Raw genomic sequence first — 21,036 nt, forward strand, 5'->3', positions numbered from 1 at the left:
GCTCGCTCACAAAAACAAGAAAGAGGGGGAGCGCATTATGCGTGCGTTGCAGCCCACAATGTGCCACTTTATCGACGAGTTGTCATTGAGCTGTATGCGGGCGGGCGTGATAGCGAAGCGGTTAGAAGCTCGTGCGACTAAATTTTGCATGCAGCATTACGTCCGTCATTCCGCGCAGAATATCGCGTAGTGGCCTGCATATTGGTTTCACACTTCGGCGTCGGCTCTACCAGCAGGCTCCAGTTGAACGTAAGTAACAGTAAAAGCAGCTGCCCACACACACACACACACAAAAAAAACGTCACAGAAACACGGAATAATAAAAAAAAGCAAAAAGAAGGGTGCCATCAGCACTCGGTGTTCCCAGGTGGTCTCCCTCCCAAGTACTGACCGAGCCCAATGCTGCTTAGCTTCGGGGATCGGACGAGAACCGGCGTATTCAGCATGGTATGGCCGATGGCAGGGATGCTGTGTTTCCGACTGCACCTGTATCGTGCTATGTGCATTCGCCCAGTGAATGTATTGCTCCATCACGTACGCGGCAGTCTTTCCGCGAACAATACACGCACACGTCGATTACTCCGTTTGTGGTTGTTCGCTGCATGCGTGCGTGCAAGTAAGTCATGCTCGCTCACAAAAACAAGAAAGAGGGGGAGCGCATTATGCGTGCGTTGCAGCCCACAATGTGCCACTTTATCGACGAGTTGTCATTGAGCTGTATGCGGGCGGGCGTGATAGCGAAGCGGTTAGAAGCGCGTGCGACTAAATTTTGCATGCAGCATTACGTCCGTCATTCCGCGCAGAATATCGCGTAGTGGCCTGCATATTGGTTTCACACTTCGGCGTCGGCTCTACCAGCAGGCTCCAGTTGAACGTAAGTAACAGTAAAAGCAGCTGCCCACACACACACACACACAAAAAAAAACGTCACAGAAACACGGAATAATAAAAAAAAGCAAAAAGAAGGGTGCCATCAGCACTCGGTGTTCCCAGGTGGTCTCCCTCCCAAGTACTGACCGAGCCCAATGCTGCTTAGCTTCGGGGATCGGACGAGAACCGGCGTATTCAGCATGGTATGGCCGATGGCAGGGATGCTGTGTTTCCGACTGCACCTGTATCGTGCTATGTGCATTCGCCCAGTGAATGTATTGCTCCATCACGTACGCGGCAGTCTTTCCGCGAACAATACACGCACACGTCGATTACTCCGTTTGTGGTTGTTCGCTGCATGCGTGCGTGCAAGTAAGTCATGCTCGCTCACAAAAACAAGAAAGAGGGGGAGCGCATTATGCGTGCGTTGCAGCCCACAATGTGCCACTTTATCGACGAGTTGTCATTGAGCTGTATGCGGGCGGGCGTGATAGCGAAGCGGTTAGAAGCTCGTGCGACTAAATTTTGCATGCAGCATTACGTCCGTCATTCCGCGCAGAATATCGCGTAGTGGCCTGCATATTGGTTTCACACTTCGGCGTCGGCTCTACCAGCAGGCTCCAGTTGAACGTAAGTAACAGTAAAAGCAGCTGCCCACACACACACACACACAAAAAAAAACGTCACAGAAACACGGAATAATAAAAAAAAGCAAAAAGAAGGGTGCCATCAGCACTCGGTGTTCCCAGGTGGTCTCCCTCCCAAGTACTGACCGAGCCCAATGCTGCTTAGCTTCGGGGATCGGACGAGAACCGGCGTATTCAGCATGGTATGGCCGATGGCATGGATGCTGTGTTTCCTACTGCACCTGTATCGTGCTATGTGCATTCGCCCAGTGAATGTATTGCTCCATCACGTACGCGGCAGTCTTTCCGCGAACAATACACGCACACGTCGATTACTCCGTTTGTGGTTGTTCGCTGCATGCGTGCGTGCAAGTAAGTCATGCTCGCTCACAAAAACAAGAAAGAGGGGGAGCGCATTATGCGTGCGTTGCAGCCCACAATGTGCCACTTTATCGACGAGTTGTCATTGAGCTGTATGCGGGCGGGCGTGATAGCGAAGCGGTTAGAAGCTCGTGCGACTAAATTTTGCATGCAGCATTACGTCCGTCATTCCGCGCAGAATATCGCGTAGTGGCCTGCATATTGGTTTCACACTTCGGCGTCGGCTCTACCAGCAGGCTCCAGTTGAACGTAAGTAACAGTAAAAGCAGCTGCCCACACACACACACACAAAAAAAAACGTCACAGAAACACGGAATAATAAAAAAAAGCAAAAAGAAGGGTGCCATCAGCACTCGGTGTTCCCAGGTGGTCTCCCTCCCAAGTACTGACCGAGCCCAATGCTGCTTAGCTTCGGGGATCGGACGAGAACCGGCGTATTCAGCATGGTATGGCCGATGGCATGGATGCTGTGTTTCCTACTGCACCTGTATCGTGCTATGTGCATTCGCCCAGTGAATGTATTGCTCCATCACGTACGCGGCAGTCTTTCCGCGAACAATACACGCACACGTCGATTACTCCGTTTGTGGTTGTTCGCTGCATGCGTGCGTGCAAGTAAGTCATGCTCGCTCACAAAAACAAGAAAGAGGGGGAGCGCATTATGCGTGCGTTGCAGCCCACAATGTGCCACTTTATCGACGAGTTGTCATTGAGCTGTATGCGGGCGGGCGTGATAGCGAAGCGGTTAGAAGCTCGTGCGACTAAATTTTGCATGCAGCATTACGTCCGTCATTCCGCGCAGAATATCGCGTAGTGGCCTGCATATTGGTTTCACACTTCGGCGTCGGCTCTACCAGCAGGCTCCAGTTGAACGTAAGTAACAGTAAAAGCAGCTGCCCACACACACACACACAAAAAAAAACGTCACAGAAACACGGAATAATAAAAAAAAAGCAAAAAGAAGGGTGCCATCAGCACTCGGTGTTCCCAGGTGGTCTCCCTCCCAAGTACTGACCGAGCCCAATGCTGCTTAGCTTCGGGGATCGGACGAGAACCGGCGTATTCAGCATGGTATGGCCGATGGCATGGATGCTGTGTTTCCTACTGCACCTGTATCGTGCTATGTGCATTCGCCCAGTGAATGTATTGCTCCATCACGTACGCGGCAGTCTTTCCGCGAACAATACACGCACACGTCGATTACTCCGTTTGTGGATGTTCGCTGCATGCGTGCGTGCAAGTAAGTCATGCTCGCTCACAAAAACAAGAAAGAGGGGGAGCGCATTATGCGTGCGTTGCAGCCCACAATGTGCCACTTTATCGACGAGTTGTCATTGAGCTGTATGCGGGCGGGCGTGATAGCGAAGCGGTTAGAAGCTCGTGCGACTAAATTTTGCATGCAGCATTACGTCCGTCATTCCGCGCAGAATATCGCGTAGTGGCCTGCATATTGGTTTCACACTTCGGCGTCGGCTCTACCAGCAGGCTCCAGTTGAACGTAAGTAACAGTAAAAGCAGCTGCCCACACACACACACACACAAAAAAAAAACGTCACAGAAACACGGAATAATAAAAAAAAGCAAAAAGAAGGGTGCCATCAGCACTCGGTGTTCCCAGGTGGTCTCCCTCCCAAGTACTGACCGAGCCCAATGCTGCTTAGCTTCGGGGATCGGACGAGAACCGGCGTATTCAGCATGGTATGGCCGATGGCAGGGATGCTGTGTTTCCGACTGCACCTGTATCGTGCTATGTGCATTCGCCCAGTGAATGTATTGCTCCATCACGTACGCGGCAGTCTTTCCGCGAACAATACACGCACACGTCGATTACTCCGTTTGTGGTTGTTCGCTGCATGCGTGCGTGCAAGTAAGTCATGCTCGCTCACAAAAACAAGAAAGAGGGGGAGCGCATTATGCGTGCGTTGCAGCCCACAATGTGCCACTTTATCGACGAGTTGTCATTGAGCTGTATGCGGGCGGGCGTGATAGCGAAGCGGTTAGAAGCTCGTGCGACTAAATTTTGCATGCAGCATTACGTCCGTCATTCCGCGCAGAATATCGCGTAGTGGCCTGCATATTGGTTTCACACTTCGGCGTCGGCTCTACCAGCAGGCTCCAGTTGAACGTAAGTAACAGTAAAAGCAGCTGCCCACACACACACACACACAAAAAAAAAACGTCACAGAAACACGGAATAATAAAAAAAAGCAAAAAGAAGGGTGCCATCAGCACTCGGTGTTCCCAGGTGGTCTCCCTCCCAAGTACTGACCGAGCCCAATGCTGCTTAGCTTCGGGGATCGGACGAGAACCGGCGTATTCAGCATGGTATGGCCGATGGCATGGATGCTGTGTTTCCTACAGCACCTGTATCGTGCTATGTGCATTCGCCCAGTGAATGTATTGCTCCATCATGTACGCGGCAGTCTTTCCGCGAACAATACACGCACACGTCGATTACTCCGTTTGTGGTTGTTCGCTGCATGCGTGCGTGCAAGTAAGTCATGCTCGCTCACAAAAACAAGAAAGAGGGGGAGCGCATTATGCGTGCGTTGCAGCCCACAATGTGCCACTTTATCGACGAGTTGTCATTGAGCTGTATGCGGGCGGGCGTGATAGCAAAGCGGTTAGAAGCTCGTGCGACTAAATTTTGCATGCAGCATTACGTCCGTCATTCCGCGCAGAATATCGCGTAGTGGCCTGCATATTGGTTTCACACTTCGGCGTCGGCTCTACCAGCAGGCTCCAGTTGAACGTAAGTAACAGTAAAAGCAGCTGCCCACACACACACACACACAAAAAAAAACGTCACAGAAACACGGAATAATAAAAAAAAGCAAAAAGAAGGGTGCCATCAGCACTCGGTGTTCCCAGGTGGTCTCCCTCCCAAGTACTGACCGAGCCCAATGCTGCTTAGCTTCGGGGATCGGACGAGAACCGGCGTATTCAGCATGGTATGGCCGATGGCATGGATGCTGTGTTTCCTACTGCACCTGTATCGTGCTATGTGCATTCGCCCAGTGAATGTATTGCTCCATCACGTACGCGGCAGTCTTTCCGCGAACAATACACGCACACGTCGATTACTCCGTTTGTGGTTGTTCGCTGCATGCGTGCGTGCAAGTAAGTCATGCTCGCTCACAAAAACAAGAAAGAGGGGGAGCGCATTATGCGTGCGTTGCAGCCCACAATGTGCCACTTTATCGACGAGTTGTCATTGAGCTGTATGCGGGCGGGCGTGATAGCGAAGCGGTTAGAAGCTCGTGCGACTAAATTTTGCATGCAGCATTACGTCCGTCATTCCGCGCAGAATATCGCGTAGTGGCCTGCATATTGGTTTCACACTTCGGCGTCGGCTCTACCAGCAGGCTCCAGTTGAACGTAAGTAACAGTAAAAGCAGCTGCCCACACACACACACACAAAAAAAAACGTCACAGAAACACGGAATAATAAAAAAAAGCAAAAAGAAGGGTGCCATCAGCACTCGGTGTTCCCAGGTGGTCTCCCTCCCAAGTACTGACCGAGCCCAATGCTGCTTAGCTTCGGGGATCGGACGAGAACCGGCGTATTCAGCATGGTATGGCCGATGGCATGGATGCTGTGTTTCCTACTGCACCTGTATCGTGCTATGTGCATTCGCCCAGTGAATGTATTGCTCCATCACGTACGCGGCAGTCTTTCCGCGAACAATACACGCACACGTCGATTACTCCGTTTGTGGTTGTTCGCTGCATGCGTGGGTGCAAGTAAGTCATGCTCGCTCACAAAAACAAGAAAGAGGGGGAGCGCATTATGCGTGCGTTGCAGCCCACAATGTGCCACTTTATCGACGAGTTGTCATTGAGCTGTATGCGGGCGGGCGTGATAGCGAAGCGGTTAGAAGCTCGTGCGACTAAATTTTGCATGCAGCATTACGTCCGTCATTCCGCGCAGAATATCGCGTAGTGGCCTGCATATTGGTTTCACACTTCGGCGTCGGCTCTACCAGCAGGCTCCAGTTGAACGTAAGTAACAGTAAAAGCAGCTGCCCACACACACACACACAAAAAAAAAACGTCACAGAAACACGGAATAATAAAAAAAAAGCAAAAAGAAGGGTGCCATCAGCACTCGGTGTTCCCAGGTGGTCTCCCTCCCAAGTACTGACCGAGCCCAATGCTGCTTAGCTTCGGGGATCGGACGAGAACCGGCGTATTCAGCATGGTATGGCCGATTGCATGGATGCTGTGTTTCCTACTGCACCTGTATCGTGCTATGTGCATTCGCCCAGTGAATGTATTGCTCCATCACGTACGCGGCAGTCTTTCCGCGAACAATACACGCACACGTCGATTACTCCGTTTGTGGATGTTCGCTGCATGCGTGCGTGCAAGTAAGTCATGCTCGCTCACAAAAACAAGAAAGAGGGGGAGCGCATTATGCGTGCGTTGCAGCCCACAATGTGCCACTTTATCGACGAGTTGTCATTGAGCTGTATGCGGGCGGGCGTGATAGCGAAGCGGTTAGAAGCTCGTGCGACTAAATTTTGCATGCAGCATTACGTCCGTCATTCCGCGCAGAATATCGCGTAGTGGCCTGCATATTGGTTTCACACTTCGGCGTCGGCTCTACCAGCAGGCTCCAGTTGAACGTAAGTAACAGTAAAAGCAGCTGCCCACACACACACACACACACAAAAAAAACGTCACAGAAACACGGAATAATAAAAAAAAGCAAAAAGAAGGGTGCCATCAGCACTCGGTGTTCCCAGGTGGTCTCCCTCCCAAGTACTGACCGAGCCCAATGCTGCTTAGCTTCGGGGATCGGACGAGAACCGGCGTATTCAGCATGGTATGGCCGATGGCAGGGATGCTGTGTTTCCGACTGCACCTGTATCGTGCTATGTGCATTCGCCCAGTGAATGTATTGCTCCATCACGTACGCGGCAGTCTTTCCGCGAACAATACACGCACACGTCGATTACTCCGTTTGTGGTTGTTCGCTGCATGCGTGCGTGCAAGTAAGTCATGCTCGCTCACAAAAACAAGAAAGAGGGGGAGCGCATTATGCGTGCGTTGCAGCCCACAATGTGCCACTTTATCGACGAGTTGTCATTGAGCTGTATGCGGGCGGGCGTGATAGCGAAGCGGTTAGAAGCTCGTGCGACTAAATTTTGCATGCAGCATTACGTCCGTCATTCCGCGCAGAATATCGCGTAGTGGCCTGCATATTGGTTTCACACTTCGGCGTCGGCTCTACCAGCAGGCTCCAGTTGAACGTAAGTAACAGTAAAAGCAGCTGCCCACACACACACACACACAAAAAAAAACGTCACAGAAACACGGAATAATAAAAAAAAGCAAAAAGAAGGGTGCCATCAGCACTCGGTGTTCCCAGGTGGTCTCCCTCCCAAGTACTGACCGAGCCCAATGCTGCTTAGCTTCGGGGATCGGACGAGAACCGGCGTATTCAGCATGGTATGGCCGATGGCATGGATGCTGTGTTTCCTACTGCACCTGTATCGTGCTATGTGCATTCGCCCAGTGAATGTATTGCTCCATCACGTACGCGGCAGTCTTTCCGCGAACAATACACGCACACGTCGATTACTCCGTTTGTGGTTGTTCGCTGCATGCGTGCGTGCAAGTAAGTCATGCTCGCTCACAAAAACAAGAAAGAGGGGGAGCGCATTATGCGTGCGTTGCAGCCCACAATGTGCCACTTTATCGACGAGTTGTCATTGAGCTGTATGCGGGCGGGCGTGATAGCGAAGCGGTTAGAAGCTCGTGCGACTAAATTTTGCATGCAGCATTACGTCCGTCATTCCGCGCAGAATATCGCGTAGTGGCCTGCATATTGGTTTCACACTTCGGCGTCGGCTCTACCAGCAGGCTCCAGTTGAACGTAAGTAACAGTAAAAGCAGCTGCCCACACACACACACAAAAAAAAAACGTCACAGAAACACGGAATAATAAAAAAAAAGCAAAAAGAAGGGTGCCATCAGCACTCGGTGTTCCCAGGTGGTCTCCCTCCCAAGTACTGACCGAGCCCAATGCTGCTTAGCTTCGGGGATCGGACGAGAACCGGCGTATTCAGCATGGTATGGCCGATGGCATGGATGCTGTGTTTCCTACTGCACCTGTATCGTGCTATGTGCATTCGCCCAGTGAATGTATTGCTCCATCACGTACGCGGCAGTCTTTCCGCGAACAATACACGCACACGTCGATTACTCCGTTTGTGGATGTTCGCTGCATGCGTGCGTGCAAGTAAGTCATGCTCGCTCACAAAAACAAGAAAGAGGGGGAGCGCATTATGCGTGCGTTGCAGCCCACAATGTGCCACTTTATCGACGAGTTGTCATTGAGCTGTATGCGGGCGGGCGTGATAGCGAAGCGGTTAGAAGCTCGTGCGACTAAATTTTGCATGCAGCATTACGTCCGTCATTCCGCGCAGAATATCGCGTAGTGGCCTGCATATTGGTTTCACACTTCGGCGTCGGCTCTACCAGCAGGCTCCAGTTGAACGTAAGTAACAGTAAAAGCAGCTGCCCACACACACACACACACAAAAAAAAACGTCACAGAAACACGGAATAATAAAAAAAAGCAAAAAGAAGGGTGCCATCAGCACTCGGTGTTCCCAGGTGGTCTCCCTCCCAAGTACTGACCGAGCCCAATGCTGCTTAGCTTCGGGGATCGGACGAGAACCGGCGTATTCAGCATGGTATGGCCGATGGCAGGGATGCTGTGTTTCCGACTGCACCTGTATCGTGCTATGTGCATTCGCCCAGTGAATGTATTGCTCCATCACGTACGCGGCAGTCTTTCCGCGAACAATACACGCACACGTCGATTACTCCGTTTGTGGTTGTTCGCTGCATGCGTGCGTGCAAGTAAGTCATGCTCGCTCACAAAAACAAGAAAGAGGGGGAGCGCATTATGCGTGCGTTGCAGCCCACAATGTGCCACTTTATCGACGAGTTGTCATTGAGCTGTATGCGGGCGGGCGTGATAGCGAAGCGGTTAGAAGCTCGTGCGACTAAATTTTGCATGCAGCATTACGTCCGTCATTCCGCGCAGAATATCGCGTAGTGGCCTGCATATTGGTTTCACACTTCGGCGTCGGCTCTACCAGCAGGCTCCAGTTGAACGTAAGTAACAGTAAAAGCAGCTGCCCACACACACACACACAAAAAAAAAACGTCACAGAAACACGGAATAATAAAAAAAAGCAAAAAGAAGGGTGCCATCAGCACTCGGTGTTCCCAGGTGGTCTCCCTCCCAAGTACTGACCGAGCCCAATGCTGCTTAGCTTCGGGGATCGGACGAGAACCGGCGTATTCAGCATGGTATGGCCGATGGCAGGGATGCTGTGTTTCCGACTGCACCTGTATCGTGCTATGTGCATTCGCCCAGTGAATGTATTGCTCCATCACGTACGCGGCAGTCTTTCCGCGAACAATACACGCACACGTCGATTACTCCGTTTGTGGTTGTTCGCTGCATGCGTGCGTGCAAGTAAGTCATGCTCGCTCACAAAAACAAGAAAGAGGGGGAGCGCATTATGCGTGCGTTGCAGCCCACAATGTGCCACTTTATCGACGAGTTGTCATTGAGCTGTATGCGGGCGGGCGTGATAGCGAAGCGGTTAGAAGCTCGTGCGACTAAATTTTGCATGCAGCATTACGTCCGTCATTCCGCGCAGAATATCGCGTAGTGGCCTGCATATTGGTTTCACACTTCGGCGTCGGCTCTACCAGCAGGCTCCAGTTGAACGTAAGTAACAGTAAAAGCAGCTGCCCACACACACACACACACAAAAAAAAACGTCACAGAAACACGGAATAATAAAAAAAAGCAAAAAGAAGGGTGCCATCAGCACTCGGTGTTCCCAGGTGGTCTCCCTCCCAAGTACTGACCGAGCCCAATGCTGCTTAGCTTCGGGGATCGGACGAGAACCGGCGTATTCAGCATGGTATGGCCGATGGCATGGATGCTGTGTTTCCTACTGCACCTGTATCGTGCTATGTGCATTCGCCCAGTGAATGTATTGCTCCATCACGTACGCGGCAGTCTTTCCGCGAACAATACACGCACACGTCGATTACTCCGTTTGTGGTTGTTCGCTGCATGCGTGCGTGCAAGTAAGTCATGCTCGCTCACAAAAACAAGAAAGAGGGGGAGCGCATTATGCGTGCGTTGCAGCCCACAATGTGCCACTTTATCGACGAGTTGTCATTGAGCTGTATGCGGGCGGGCGTGATAGCGAAGCGGTTAGAAGCTCGTGCGACTAAATTTTGCATGCAGCATTACGTCCGTCATTCCGCGCAGAATATCGCGTAGTGGCCTGCATATTGGTTTCACACTTCGGCGTCGGCTCTACCAGCAGGCTCCAGTTGAACGTAAGTAACAGTAAAAGCAGCTGCCCACACACACACACACAAAAAAAACGTCACAGAAACACGGAATAATAAAAAAAAAGCAAAAAGAAGGGTGCCATCAGCACTCGGTGTTCCCAGGTGGTCTCCCTCCCAAGTACTGACCGAGCCCAATGCTGCTTAGCTTCGGGGATCGGACGAGAACCGGCGTATTCAGCATGGTATGGCCGATGGCATGGATGCTGTGTTTCCTACTGCACCTGTATCGTGCTATGTGCATTCGCCCAGTGAATGTATTGCTCCATCACGTACGCGGCAGTCTTTCCGCGAACAATACACGCACACGTCGATTACTCCGTTTGTGGATGTTCGCTGCATGCGTGCGTGCAAGTCATGCTCGCTCACAAAAACAAGAAAGAGGGGGAGCGCATTATGCGTGCGTTGCAGCCCACAATGTGCCACTTTATCGACGAGTTGTCATTGAGCTGTATGCGGGCGGGCGTGATAGCGAAGCGGTTAGAAGCTCGTGCGACTAAATTTTGCATGCAGCATTACGTCCGTCATTCCGCGCAGAATATCGCGTAGTGGCCTGCATATTGGTTTCACACTTCGGCGTCGGCTCTACCAGCAGGCTCCAGTTGAACGTAAGTAACAGTAAAAGCAGCTGCCCACACACACACACACAAAAAAAAAAAACGTCACAGAAACACGGAATAATAAAAAAAAGCAAAAAGAAGGGTGCCATCAGCACTCGGTGTTCCCAGGTGGTCTCCCTCCCAAGTACTGACCGAGCCCAATGCTGCTTAGCTTCGGGGATCGGACGAGAACCGGCGTATTCAGCATGGTATGGCCGATGGCAGGGATGCTGTGTTTCCGACTGCACCTGTATCGTGCTATGTGCATTCGCCCAGTGAATGTATTGCTCCATCACGTACGCGGCAGTCTTTCCGCGAACAATACACGCACACGTCGATTACTCCGTTTGTGGTTGTTCGCTGCATGCGTGCGTGCAAGTAAGTCATGCTCGCTCACAAAAACAAGAAAGAGGGGGAGCGCATTATGCGTGCGTTGCAGCCCACAATGTGCCACTTTATCGACGAGTTGTCATTGAGCTGTATGCGGGCGGGCGTGATAGCGAAGCGGTTAGAAGCTCGTGCGACTAAATTTTGCATGCAGCATTACGTCCGTCATTCCGCGCAGAATATCGCGTAGTGGCCTGCATATTGGTTTCACACTTCGGCGTCGGCTCTACCAGCAGGCTCCAGTTGAACGTAAGTAACACTAAAAGCAGCTGCCCACACACACACACACACAAAAAAAAACGTCACAGAAACACGGAATAATAAAAAAAAGCAAAAAGAAGGGTGCCATCAGCACTCGGTGTTCCCAGGTGGTCTCCCTCCCAAGTACTGACCGAGCCCAATGCTGCTTAGCTTCGGGGATCGGACGAGAACCGGCGTATTCAGCATGGTATGGCCGATGGCAGGGATGCTGTGTTTCCGACTGCACCTGTATCGTGCTATGTGCATTCGCCCAGTGAATGTATTGCTCCATCACGTACGCGGCAGTCTTTCCGCGAACAATACACGCACACGTCGATTACTCCGTTTGTGGTTGTTCGCTGCATGCGTGCGTGCAAGTAAGTCATGCTCGCTCACAAAAACAAGAAAGAGGGGGAGCGCATTATGCGTGCGTTGCAGCCCACAATGTGCCACTTTATCGACGAGTTGTCATTGAGCTGTATGCGGGCGGGCGTGATAGCGAAGCGGTTAGAAGCTCGTGCGACTAAATTTTGCATGCAGCATTACGTCCGTCATTCCGCGCAGAATATCGCGTAGTGGCCTGCATATTGGTTTCACACTTCGGCGTCGGCTCTACCAGCAGGCTCCAGTTGAACGTAAGTAACAGTAAAAGCAGCTGCCCACACACACACACACAAAAAAAAAACGTCACAGAAACACGGAATAATAAAAAAAAGCAAAAAGAAGGGTGCCATCAGCACTCGGTGTTCCCAGGTGGTCTCCCTCCCAAGTACTGACCGAGCCCAATGCTGCTTAGCTTCGGGGATCGGACGAGAACCGGCGTATTCAGCATGGTATGGCCGATGGCATGGATGCTGTGTTTCCTACTGCACCTGTATCGTGCTATGTGCATTCGCCCAGTGAATGTATTGCTCCATCACGTACGCGGCAGTCTTTCCGCGAACAATACACGCACACGTCGATTACTCCGTTTGTGGATGTTCGCTGCATGCGTGCGTGCAAGTAAGTCATGCTCGCTCACAAAAACAAGAAAGAGGGGGAGCGCATTATGCGTGCGTTGCAGCCCACAATGTGCCACTTTATCGACGAGTTGTCATTGAGCTGTATGCGGGCGGGCGTGATAGCGAAGCGGTTAGAAGCTCGTGCGACTAAATTTTGCATGCAGCATTACGTCCGTCATTCCGCGCAGAATATCGCGTAGTGGCCTGCATATTGGTTTCACACTTCGGCGTCGGCTCTACCAGCAGGCTCCAGTTGAACGTAAGTAACAGTAAAAGCAGCTGCCCACACACACACACACACACACAAAAACGTCACAGAAACACGGAATAATAAAAAAAAGCAAAAAGAAGGGTGCCATCAGCACTCGGTGTTCCCAGGTGGTCTCCCTCCCAAGTACTGACCGAGCCCAATGCTGCTTAGCTTCGGGGATCGGACGAGAACCGGCGTATTCAGCATGGTATGGCCGATGGCAGGGATGCTGTGTTTCCGACTGCACCTGTATCGTGCTATGTGCATTCGCCCAGTGAATGTATTGCTCCATCACGTACGCGGCAGTCTTTCCGCGAACAATACACGCACACGTCGATTACTCCGTTTGTGGTTGTTCGCTGCATGCGTGCGTGCAAGTAAGTCATGCTCGCTCACAAAAACAAGAAAGAGGGGGAGCACATTATGCGTGCGTTGCAGCCCACAATGTGCCACTTTATCGACGAGTTGTCATTGAGCTGTATGCGGGCGGGCGTGATAGCGAAGCGGTTAGAAGCTCGTGCGACTAAATTTTGCATGCAGCATTACGTCCGTCATTCCGCGCAGAATATCGCGTAGTGGCCTGCATATTGGTTTCACACTTCGGCGTCGGCTCTACCAGCAGGCTCCAGTTGAACGTAAGTAACAGTAAAAGCAGCTGCCCACACACACACACACAAAAAAAACGTCACAGAAACACGGAATAATAAAAAAAAAGCAAAAAGAAGGGTGCCATCAGCACTCGGTGTTCCCAGGTGGTCTCCCTCCCAAGTACTGACCGAGCCCAATGCTGCTTAGCTTCGGGGATCGGACGAGAACCGGCGTATTCAGCATGGTATGGCCGATGGCATGGATGCTGTGTTTCCTACTGCACCTGTATCGTGCTATGTGCATTCGCCCAGTGAATGTATTGCTCCATCACGTACGCGGCAGTCTTTCCGCGAACAATACACGCACACGTCGATTACTCCGTTTGTGGTTGTTCGCTGCATGCGTGCGTGCAAGTAAGTCATGCTCGCTCACAAAAACAAGAAAGAGGGGGAGCGCATTATGCGTGCGTTGCAGCCCACAATGTGCCACTTTATCGACGAGTTGTCATTGAGCTGTATGCGGGCGGGCGTGATAGCGAAGCGGTTAGAAGCTCGTGCGACTAAATTTTGCATGCAGCATTACGTCCGTCATTCCGCGCAGAATATCGCGTAGTGGCCTGCATATTGGTTTCACACTTCGGCGTCGGCTCTACCAGCAGGCTCCAGTTGAACGTAAGTAACAGTAAAAGCAGCTGCCCACACACACACACACAAAAAAAAACGTCACAGAAACACGGAATAATAAAAAAAGCAAAAAGAAGGGTGCCATCAGCACTCGGTGTTCCCAGGTGGTCTCCCTCCCAAGTACTGACCGAGCCCAATGCTGCTTAGCTTCGGGGATCGGACGAGAACCGGCGTATTCAGCATGGTATGGCCGATGGCATGGATGCTGTGTTTCCTACTGCACCTGTATCGTGCTATGTGCATTCGCCCAGTGAATGTATTGCTCCATCACGTACGCGGCAGTCTTTCCGCGAACAATACACGCACACGTCGATTACTCCGTTTGTGGATGTTCGCTGCATGCGTGCGTGCAAGTAAGTCATGCTCGCTCACAAAAACAAGAAAGAGGGGGAGCGCATTATGCGTGCGTTGCAGCCCACAATGTGCCACTTTATCGACGAGTTGTCATTGAGCTGTATGCGGGCGGGCGTGATAGCGAAGCGGTTAGAAGCTCGTGCGACTAAATTTTGCATGCAGCATTACGTCCGTCATTCCGCGCAGAATATCGCGTAGTGGCCTGCATATTGGTTTCACACTTCGGCGTCGGCTCTACCAGCAGGCTCCAGTTGAACGTAAGTAACAGTAAAAGCAGCTGCCCACACACACACACACACAAAAAAAAACGTCACAGAAACACGGAATAATAAAAAAAAGCAAAAAGAAGGGTGCCATCAGCACTCGGTGTTCCCAGGTGGTCTCCCTCCCAAGTACTGACCGAGCCCAATGCTGCTTAGCTTCGGGGATCGGACGAGAACCGGCGTATTCAGCATGGTATGGCCGATTTTTTTTTTTTTTTTTTTTTTTTTTTTTTTTTTTTTTTTTTTTTTTTTTTTATTTATTTATTACCGGTTTTTCGCAGAACGTGCAGTTTGAACACATTACAGTATGACAATTGCAATACAAACAAAAGAAAAGAAAGAAAAGAGTCACATCATGCAACAAAAGCCGTCTGTCCCTATTGGACAGGCGTTGTCAACTTAAAATTCCTTCATGGCTGTCAGAGGTTCTAGCCTCCACAGCCATTCCGGAACACATTGTTGCATTTTCTGTATCTCTATAAACCGTGTCATACATTCTCTGAAATAAGCGCGAGCGGGCCTAGCGTCAGGATCACAGTAGTACCCTGCCATACGAGCCCGCCATATACAGTGGAGAGCGTTTAACATAATAAAATCATATGGAACCCCATCATCATCCTTGATTGACAGATACCTTATCCCATGGGGGTCCAACGGTAACTCCTTTTTCAGGGTTCGCTTTAAGACGTCCCAGAAAAAGAAGCCCTCCCAGCATTCTAAGAAAACGTGATCTATGGTTTCCTGCTTTTTGCAGATCAAGCAATGGCTTCCCCATGGTACGATACATCCTCGCTCTTCCATGAAAGTCTTCACGGAGAGCGTTCCGGTGTGAAGCTTAAAAAAAAAGGTTTTGACCCCTGGTGGTACCTCCATGCGTTTTACCCGTTTAAGTACATCAAGTCCGGGCCCTCCACTGTAAATGGCTCTGTATAACGGCACCGGGAAAACCATGTCGCACACATCCTTATACAATTTTTTCCTTGTCACTTCGCAAAGGTAATCCATTGAAAATCTAACAGAAAGAAATCTTACGCTGTCGACCACTTCCTTAATGTAGCCACGGAGTGATCCAGTAACGCTTGCCGTACTAACAACGTGGGCCGGCAAAGCGCCGCTCAACCTGAGCTGGCATACGGTGCGCAGAAAAGGATGGCGCACATCGCGAAAAAACAAGAATCGGTTAACAAGTTGTCTAACAAAAAGATGAACCAAACCCACACCCCCGTCCTTCACTCTTCTAAACAAATTTGTTCGGCTGCACCTTTCCCATGTTGATCCCCAGACGAAAACAGCAAACACTCTGTGCAGTCTTTGCACATTTGCTCTCGAACAATACAGCGCTTGCATGACATAATATACCTTTGTGACAAAAAACATGTTACATACTGTCGCCCTTGCAAAAATAGACAGCTTCGCACCCTTCCATCTGTCCGCCTTTTCTTTCATTTCATCGACTTGGCTCCTCCAATATTCATCGCTACTCTTGTAGCTATTGAGAGGAGCACCCAGATACCTCGTCGGCGTTTTGACCCAGTTGAGGTTCGCGAAGTTGTCCGGTGCAGACACCCATTTCCCGTGCCACAGGCCAAGGGATTTGCCCCAATTTATTCTACTTCCTGTGACATCACAGAAATGTTTCACTACCGTTACTGTTTCCGTTACACTTTGTTTGTCCGTGCAACACACTGCAATGTCATCTGCGTATGCGAGCAACTTCACCTCTGTCGCTGCTAATCTGAAACCACGTATTTTGTTATTTCCGTTTATGACTACGCACATTGCTTCTATATAGAGTGCAAATAAAAGCGGACTGAGGGGACAACCTTGGCGTACTGAACGCATGATGTTAATGGGGGCCCCCAGAGACTTATTGACAATTAGTCTTGTTGTGCAATTCTGGTACGCCAAGGCCACGCCCTCACTGATGATGGAACCGACATTAACATGATCCAAGATGGCAAACAAAATAACGTGAGCGACACAATCGAAAGCTTTCTCCAAATCGAGCTGAAGAACTGCAACGCCACCATCGGCGACGTCACAGCATTCGAGCACGCACCGCATCTGATGGATGTTAGAAAAAATGGACCGCCCCTTGATGCCGCACGTTTGGTGGTCTCCGACAATTTCCTTGATGACGCCTTGAAGTCTCGCAGCTAAAATCTTCATAAAGATCTTGTAATCAATGTTTGTTAGTGATATAGGTCTATAGGATGCCACGAATCTGAGTTTGTCTGTTTGATCGCTCTTAGGGCTTAGTATTGTGTGCGCTTTTCCAAAAGATGGGGGCAATAATTTCTTCTCATACGCTTCATTAAACACATCTGCTAACAGTGGGGCCAGTTCTGTTTTGAAAGCCTTATATAGCGCCGCACAGAGTCCATCAGGCCCAGGCGACTTGCCCGAGTTCAAATCGCCGATTGCCTTTTCAACTTCGTGCTCGGTAATGTTGCCTTCCAATCGTTCTTTAGCGTCATCTGCCAGCCTCGGCATCCGCTGAAGAAAATCGGCTTTGAAACTCTCTACATTCGCTGGCTGAAATGCAAAGAGCGACTGGTAGTACTGAAAGAAGGCGCGTCCTATGCTTTCGTTGTCCTCAACAACAACCCCGTTCATTAAAATCTTATCGACATGGTTTCGCCGTCCGTGCGCCTTCTCGAGTCCAAGCGCCCTTTTTGTGGGCGTCTCCCCCGCCGCTAATGCATCTGCTCGTGCTCGCACGATGGCACCTTGATAACGTTCTTTGTCGAACTGTTCAAGCTTTTCCTTGACGCTCCGCACATCGTCTTTGTACAGACCAGGCTCTCTGCACTCAAGCGTTATCAGCTGCTGAAGTAGTGTACGCAAACCCTTTTCTTTATATTCCCTCTCAAATTTGAGGCAGCTTGACCGTTCTAAGGCTTTCATTTTAACTTTTTGTTTAAACCATTCCCATTTTTCAGCTATTGTTTCAGCTGCATCTTCGCGTATTTCATTAATGGCATCCCGTACTGCCTTTACAAAAGATTCATCATTTAATAACAAAGCATTCATTTTCCACGTCTCCCAATTAAACTCATGTTTGCGTTTCCCTATACCGATATTACATATTACGAGACAATGATCTGAGAACGATACGGGCACTACAGAATAACCGTGGCATCTTGGAATTGTATCCAGCGAAAAGTAGATTCGGTCCAACCGCGCATGGCTACTGCCCTGAAAACGTGTAAAAGTCACGTCACGCCCCCCTTCCAGACACTCAAATACGTCATCGAGTTCATTTTCACTAATTAGTTTTGACAAGACTTCACTGCTTCTGTCACGCACACCGGCATTGTTGGCCCTGTCTCTAGCGCTCATTACACAATTGAAGTCCCCTAACAGCATAACGCGTTTATCGCATCGAACATACTGCGAAAGGTTCGAAAAGAAACGGGCACGCTCTTCAACTAAATTGGGTGCATATACGCATATGACGCGGAACTGTAAATCGCACAACACAATATCGCAATAAACAATCCTTCCAGACTGACAAGAAAAGGTACTTTGAATTTGCAGTCCAGGCAGTTTCTTCACAAAAAGAATGCACCCCCCAGCCGTGCCTAATGCATGGCTTACCACCGCAAAATACCTATTCGTGAAACGGCGCACCATGCTCCCGGTCTCCTCCTCCCCGTCAACCTTAGTTTCTTGGACGGCTAGTACGTCGACATCGTGGTCAGTGACCAACCGTAGGACCTGACTTTGCCTACGACTAGCCGCCAACCCTCTCACGTTTAAAGTGGCAATATTTAGGGACGGTATCTGAGCCATGGTGAGCTAAAGAGAATAGTAGGCCCGGAGCATGGTGCTTACCGTTCACGACTAGCCCTCGGCTAGCCGCCTCCGGGACCTCCCGGTTTCCCGGCGTTGTTTGTGGCCGGCACTTTGTCCGCAGGCTTTCGCTCAGGTGGGACATTCGGCTTCGGTTTCAAGCTCGACCGCCTCCCAAGTGGTGTCTTTGTCGGCGGCCCTTCGCTGGTGCTGATCCCACTGTCGTTGCGGTCCTTGGTCTGGTCATGGGGGCGCTTGACTGGGGCACCAGGAGTCGAAGGCCGGTCGCCGTCAAGGACGGCCCCGTCCTGCTGCATCGCCGTCGTGCCGTTGTCGAGCGAGTCTTCACTCCTGCTCCGCGTAGACGGGCCCATAGCGGTCGCGACCTGTGCCGTCCCACTCGGCTTCAGGGCAGGCTCAGCCACCTTGCTGTCTACGGCCGAACTCATCGTCCCACTGGCTGTCGTTGTCGAGACCGCGTCTAGCGTTCCTTTAGCAGCGTCCTCCGCTTCGGCCACGTCCATGACGTGCTCTGCCGCAACGTCGCTAGCTGCTGGGCCTGTTACGGTGGCATAAGACCTTACGCAGTCAGCGTCGACGTGGCCGAAACGTCTGCATAACGTACAGCGGGGGACTCTGCACTCACGGCGGACGTGTCCGGTGCCGTGGCAGCGCAGGCACTGCATAGGTCGACCGGGTACGACGACCAAGGCCAACTCGCCGCCGACGCGTATCTGATGTGGCAGGTCCTCCACTTTCATGCCGTTTTTCAATTTGAGAATGACGGTCCTGGTGGTTGAGGTCTTCGTTGCCATGCCCTCGACGCGCCACCGCTCCCGGCTCACCTCCTCAACCTTGCCGAAAGCCGCGAATGCCGTCCGAACGTCCTCGTCGGCAACGCCGTACAGCAGCCAATGAAGTCTTAGCTTCACCTGCTGATCCTGCGGGTCAACGATGACGCACCGTCGTCCCTTAACTTGAAGTTCCTTAAGGTCCAGAAGCCTCTTTGTGGCAGTCGCATCGCTGAGGGTCACTGCCCAGACGTGGTTGATCTGGTACGCCCCTATGCATACCACATCAGGCAGCAGGCCCGTCGGCAGAAGGGCGTCTCGGAAATCTTCCACCTTATAAGGTCTGGCACGTACATCACCGTGCAAAAAGACGGTGTTAATAACAACTTTTCCTTTAGGCAGTTGCGGCAAAATAAAGGCATAATCGTTATCGTCGTTTATCCTGGATCCGCGGCCAGAAGTGGCCGCTGTCGCTGCTCCACTGGAGCCCATGATTCTGCCGACCGCTCAGCTCGGCTGCCGGAAGCAGAATGAGCATGGTATGGCCGATGGCAGGGATGCTGTGTTTCCGACTGCACCTGTATCGTGCTATGTGCATTCGCCCAGTGAATGTATTGCTCCATCACGTACGCGGCAGTCTTTCCGCGAACAATACACGCACACGTCGATTACTCCGTTTGTGGTTGTTCGCTGCATGCGTGCGTGCAAGTAAGTCATGCTCGCTCACAAAAACAAGAAAGAGGGGGAGCGCATTATGCGTGCGTTGCAGCCCACAATGTGCCACTTTATCGACGAGTTGTCATTGAGCTGTATGCGGGCGGGCGTGATAGCGAAGCGGTTAGAAGCTCGTGCGACTAAATTTTGCATGCAGCATTACGTCCGTCATTCCGCGCAGAATATCGCGTAGTGGCCTGCATATTGGTTTCACACTTCGGCGTCGGCTCTACCAGCAGGCTCCAGTTGAACGTAAGTAACAGTAAAAGCAGCTGCCCACACACACACACACACAAAAAAAAACGTCACAGAAACACGGAATAATAAAAAAAAGCAAAAAGAAGGGTGCCATCAGCACTCGGTGTTCCCAGGTGGTCTCCCTCCCAAGTACTGACCGAGCCCAATGCTGCTTAGCTTCGGGGATCGGACGAGAACCGGCGTATTCAGCATGGTATGGCCGATGGCATGGATGCTGTGTTTCCTACTGCACCTGTATCGTGCTATGTGCATTCGCCCAGTGAATGTATTGCTCCATCACGTACGCGGCAGTCTTTCCGCGAACAATACACGCACACGTCGATTACTCCGTTTGTGGTTGTTCGCTGCATGCGTGCGTGCAAGTAAGTCATGCTCGCTCACAAAAACAAGAAAGAGGGGGAGCGCATTATGCGTGCGTTGCAGCCCACAATGTGCCACTTTATCGACGAGTTGTCATTGAGCTGTATGCGGGCGGGCGTGATAGCGAAGCGGTTAGAAGCTCGTGCGACTAAATTTTGCATGCAGCATTACGTCCGTCATTCCGCGCAGAATATCGCGTAGTGGCCTGCATATTGGTTTCACACTTCGGCGTCGGCTCTACCAGCAGGCTCCAGTTGAACGTAAGTAACAGTAAAAGCAGCTGCCCACACACACACACAAAAAAAAAACGTCACAGAAACACGGAATAATAAAAAAAAAGCAAAAAGAAGGGTGCCATCAGCACTCGGTGTTCCCAGGTGGTCTCCCTCCCAAGTACTGACCGAGCCCAATGCTGCTTAGCTTCGGGGATCGGACGAGAACCGGCGTATTCAGCATGGTATGGCCGATGGCATGGATGCTGT

The 21,036-nt window shown here is 51.1% G+C and overlaps 25 non-coding genes and 1 pseudogene across 25 annotated transcripts; all 26 read right to left on the bottom strand.

Annotated features, from left to right (window-relative positions):
• Positions 1 to 342: 342 nt before the first annotated feature.
• On the bottom strand, positions 343 to 461 carry LOC139058616 (5S ribosomal RNA). Its single transcript, XR_011513603.1, has one exon. It is a non-coding gene; the product is annotated as a 5S ribosomal RNA (ribosomal RNA).
• A 507-nt stretch (positions 462 to 968) lies between these two features.
• Positions 969 to 1,087, bottom strand: LOC139058617 (5S ribosomal RNA). The gene has a single exon (XR_011513604.1). It is a non-coding gene; the product is annotated as a 5S ribosomal RNA (ribosomal RNA).
• A 507-nt stretch (positions 1,088 to 1,594) lies between these two features.
• On the bottom strand, positions 1,595 to 1,713 carry LOC139058618 (5S ribosomal RNA). The gene has a single exon (XR_011513605.1). It is a non-coding gene; the product is annotated as a 5S ribosomal RNA (ribosomal RNA).
• A 505-nt stretch (positions 1,714 to 2,218) lies between these two features.
• LOC139058619 (5S ribosomal RNA) lies at positions 2,219 to 2,337 on the bottom strand. The gene has a single exon (XR_011513606.1). It is a non-coding gene; the product is annotated as a 5S ribosomal RNA (ribosomal RNA).
• A 506-nt stretch (positions 2,338 to 2,843) lies between these two features.
• On the bottom strand, positions 2,844 to 2,962 carry LOC139058620 (5S ribosomal RNA). The gene has a single exon (XR_011513607.1). It is a non-coding gene; the product is annotated as a 5S ribosomal RNA (ribosomal RNA).
• Positions 2,963 to 3,470: 508 nt separating this feature from the next.
• LOC139058621 (5S ribosomal RNA) lies at positions 3,471 to 3,589 on the bottom strand. Its single transcript, XR_011513608.1, has one exon. It is a non-coding gene; the product is annotated as a 5S ribosomal RNA (ribosomal RNA).
• A 508-nt stretch (positions 3,590 to 4,097) lies between these two features.
• On the bottom strand, positions 4,098 to 4,216 carry LOC139058622 (5S ribosomal RNA). Its single transcript, XR_011513609.1, has one exon. It is a non-coding gene; the product is annotated as a 5S ribosomal RNA (ribosomal RNA).
• Positions 4,217 to 4,723: 507 nt separating this feature from the next.
• Positions 4,724 to 4,842, bottom strand: LOC139058623 (5S ribosomal RNA). The gene has a single exon (XR_011513610.1). It is a non-coding gene; the product is annotated as a 5S ribosomal RNA (ribosomal RNA).
• A 505-nt stretch (positions 4,843 to 5,347) lies between these two features.
• On the bottom strand, positions 5,348 to 5,466 carry LOC139058625 (5S ribosomal RNA). The gene has a single exon (XR_011513612.1). It is a non-coding gene; the product is annotated as a 5S ribosomal RNA (ribosomal RNA).
• Positions 5,467 to 5,973: 507 nt separating this feature from the next.
• On the bottom strand, positions 5,974 to 6,092 carry LOC139058097 (5S ribosomal RNA). The gene has a single exon (XR_011513261.1). It is a non-coding gene; the product is annotated as a 5S ribosomal RNA (ribosomal RNA).
• A 508-nt stretch (positions 6,093 to 6,600) lies between these two features.
• On the bottom strand, positions 6,601 to 6,719 carry LOC139058626 (5S ribosomal RNA). The gene has a single exon (XR_011513613.1). It is a non-coding gene; the product is annotated as a 5S ribosomal RNA (ribosomal RNA).
• A 507-nt stretch (positions 6,720 to 7,226) lies between these two features.
• On the bottom strand, positions 7,227 to 7,345 carry LOC139058627 (5S ribosomal RNA). The gene has a single exon (XR_011513614.1). It is a non-coding gene; the product is annotated as a 5S ribosomal RNA (ribosomal RNA).
• A 505-nt stretch (positions 7,346 to 7,850) lies between these two features.
• Positions 7,851 to 7,969, bottom strand: LOC139058628 (5S ribosomal RNA). Its single transcript, XR_011513615.1, has one exon. It is a non-coding gene; the product is annotated as a 5S ribosomal RNA (ribosomal RNA).
• A 507-nt stretch (positions 7,970 to 8,476) lies between these two features.
• LOC139058629 (5S ribosomal RNA) lies at positions 8,477 to 8,595 on the bottom strand. Its single transcript, XR_011513616.1, has one exon. It is a non-coding gene; the product is annotated as a 5S ribosomal RNA (ribosomal RNA).
• Positions 8,596 to 9,101: 506 nt separating this feature from the next.
• Positions 9,102 to 9,220, bottom strand: LOC139058631 (5S ribosomal RNA). The gene has a single exon (XR_011513618.1). It is a non-coding gene; the product is annotated as a 5S ribosomal RNA (ribosomal RNA).
• A 507-nt stretch (positions 9,221 to 9,727) lies between these two features.
• On the bottom strand, positions 9,728 to 9,846 carry LOC139058632 (5S ribosomal RNA). Its single transcript, XR_011513619.1, has one exon. It is a non-coding gene; the product is annotated as a 5S ribosomal RNA (ribosomal RNA).
• A 505-nt stretch (positions 9,847 to 10,351) lies between these two features.
• LOC139058633 (5S ribosomal RNA) lies at positions 10,352 to 10,470 on the bottom strand. The gene has a single exon (XR_011513620.1). It is a non-coding gene; the product is annotated as a 5S ribosomal RNA (ribosomal RNA).
• Positions 10,471 to 10,974: 504 nt separating this feature from the next.
• On the bottom strand, positions 10,975 to 11,093 carry LOC139058634 (5S ribosomal RNA). Its single transcript, XR_011513621.1, has one exon. It is a non-coding gene; the product is annotated as a 5S ribosomal RNA (ribosomal RNA).
• A 507-nt stretch (positions 11,094 to 11,600) lies between these two features.
• LOC139058635 (5S ribosomal RNA) lies at positions 11,601 to 11,719 on the bottom strand. The gene has a single exon (XR_011513622.1). It is a non-coding gene; the product is annotated as a 5S ribosomal RNA (ribosomal RNA).
• A 506-nt stretch (positions 11,720 to 12,225) lies between these two features.
• LOC139058637 (5S ribosomal RNA) lies at positions 12,226 to 12,344 on the bottom strand. Its single transcript, XR_011513624.1, has one exon. It is a non-coding gene; the product is annotated as a 5S ribosomal RNA (ribosomal RNA).
• Positions 12,345 to 12,851: 507 nt separating this feature from the next.
• LOC139058638 (5S ribosomal RNA) lies at positions 12,852 to 12,970 on the bottom strand. The gene has a single exon (XR_011513625.1). It is a non-coding gene; the product is annotated as a 5S ribosomal RNA (ribosomal RNA).
• Positions 12,971 to 13,475: 505 nt separating this feature from the next.
• LOC139058639 (5S ribosomal RNA) lies at positions 13,476 to 13,594 on the bottom strand. Its single transcript, XR_011513626.1, has one exon. It is a non-coding gene; the product is annotated as a 5S ribosomal RNA (ribosomal RNA).
• Positions 13,595 to 14,098: 504 nt separating this feature from the next.
• LOC139058640 (5S ribosomal RNA) lies at positions 14,099 to 14,217 on the bottom strand. The gene has a single exon (XR_011513627.1). It is a non-coding gene; the product is annotated as a 5S ribosomal RNA (ribosomal RNA).
• Positions 14,218 to 14,724: 507 nt separating this feature from the next.
• Positions 14,725 to 14,843, bottom strand: LOC139058247 (5S ribosomal RNA; annotated as a pseudogene).
• Positions 14,844 to 20,282: 5,439 nt separating this feature from the next.
• Positions 20,283 to 20,401, bottom strand: LOC135921153 (5S ribosomal RNA). Its single transcript, XR_010570476.2, has one exon. It is a non-coding gene; the product is annotated as a 5S ribosomal RNA (ribosomal RNA).
• Positions 20,402 to 20,906: 505 nt separating this feature from the next.
• Positions 20,907 to 21,025, bottom strand: LOC139058641 (5S ribosomal RNA). The gene has a single exon (XR_011513628.1). It is a non-coding gene; the product is annotated as a 5S ribosomal RNA (ribosomal RNA).
• Between the last annotated feature and the right edge of the window lie 11 nt (positions 21,026 to 21,036).

The sequence above is a fragment of the Dermacentor albipictus genome, chromosome 3, assembly GCF_038994185.2.
Source record: "Dermacentor albipictus isolate Rhodes 1998 colony chromosome 3, USDA_Dalb.pri_finalv2, whole genome shotgun sequence".
NCBI classification, from domain to species: domain Eukaryota; kingdom Metazoa; phylum Arthropoda; class Arachnida; order Ixodida; family Ixodidae; genus Dermacentor; species Dermacentor albipictus.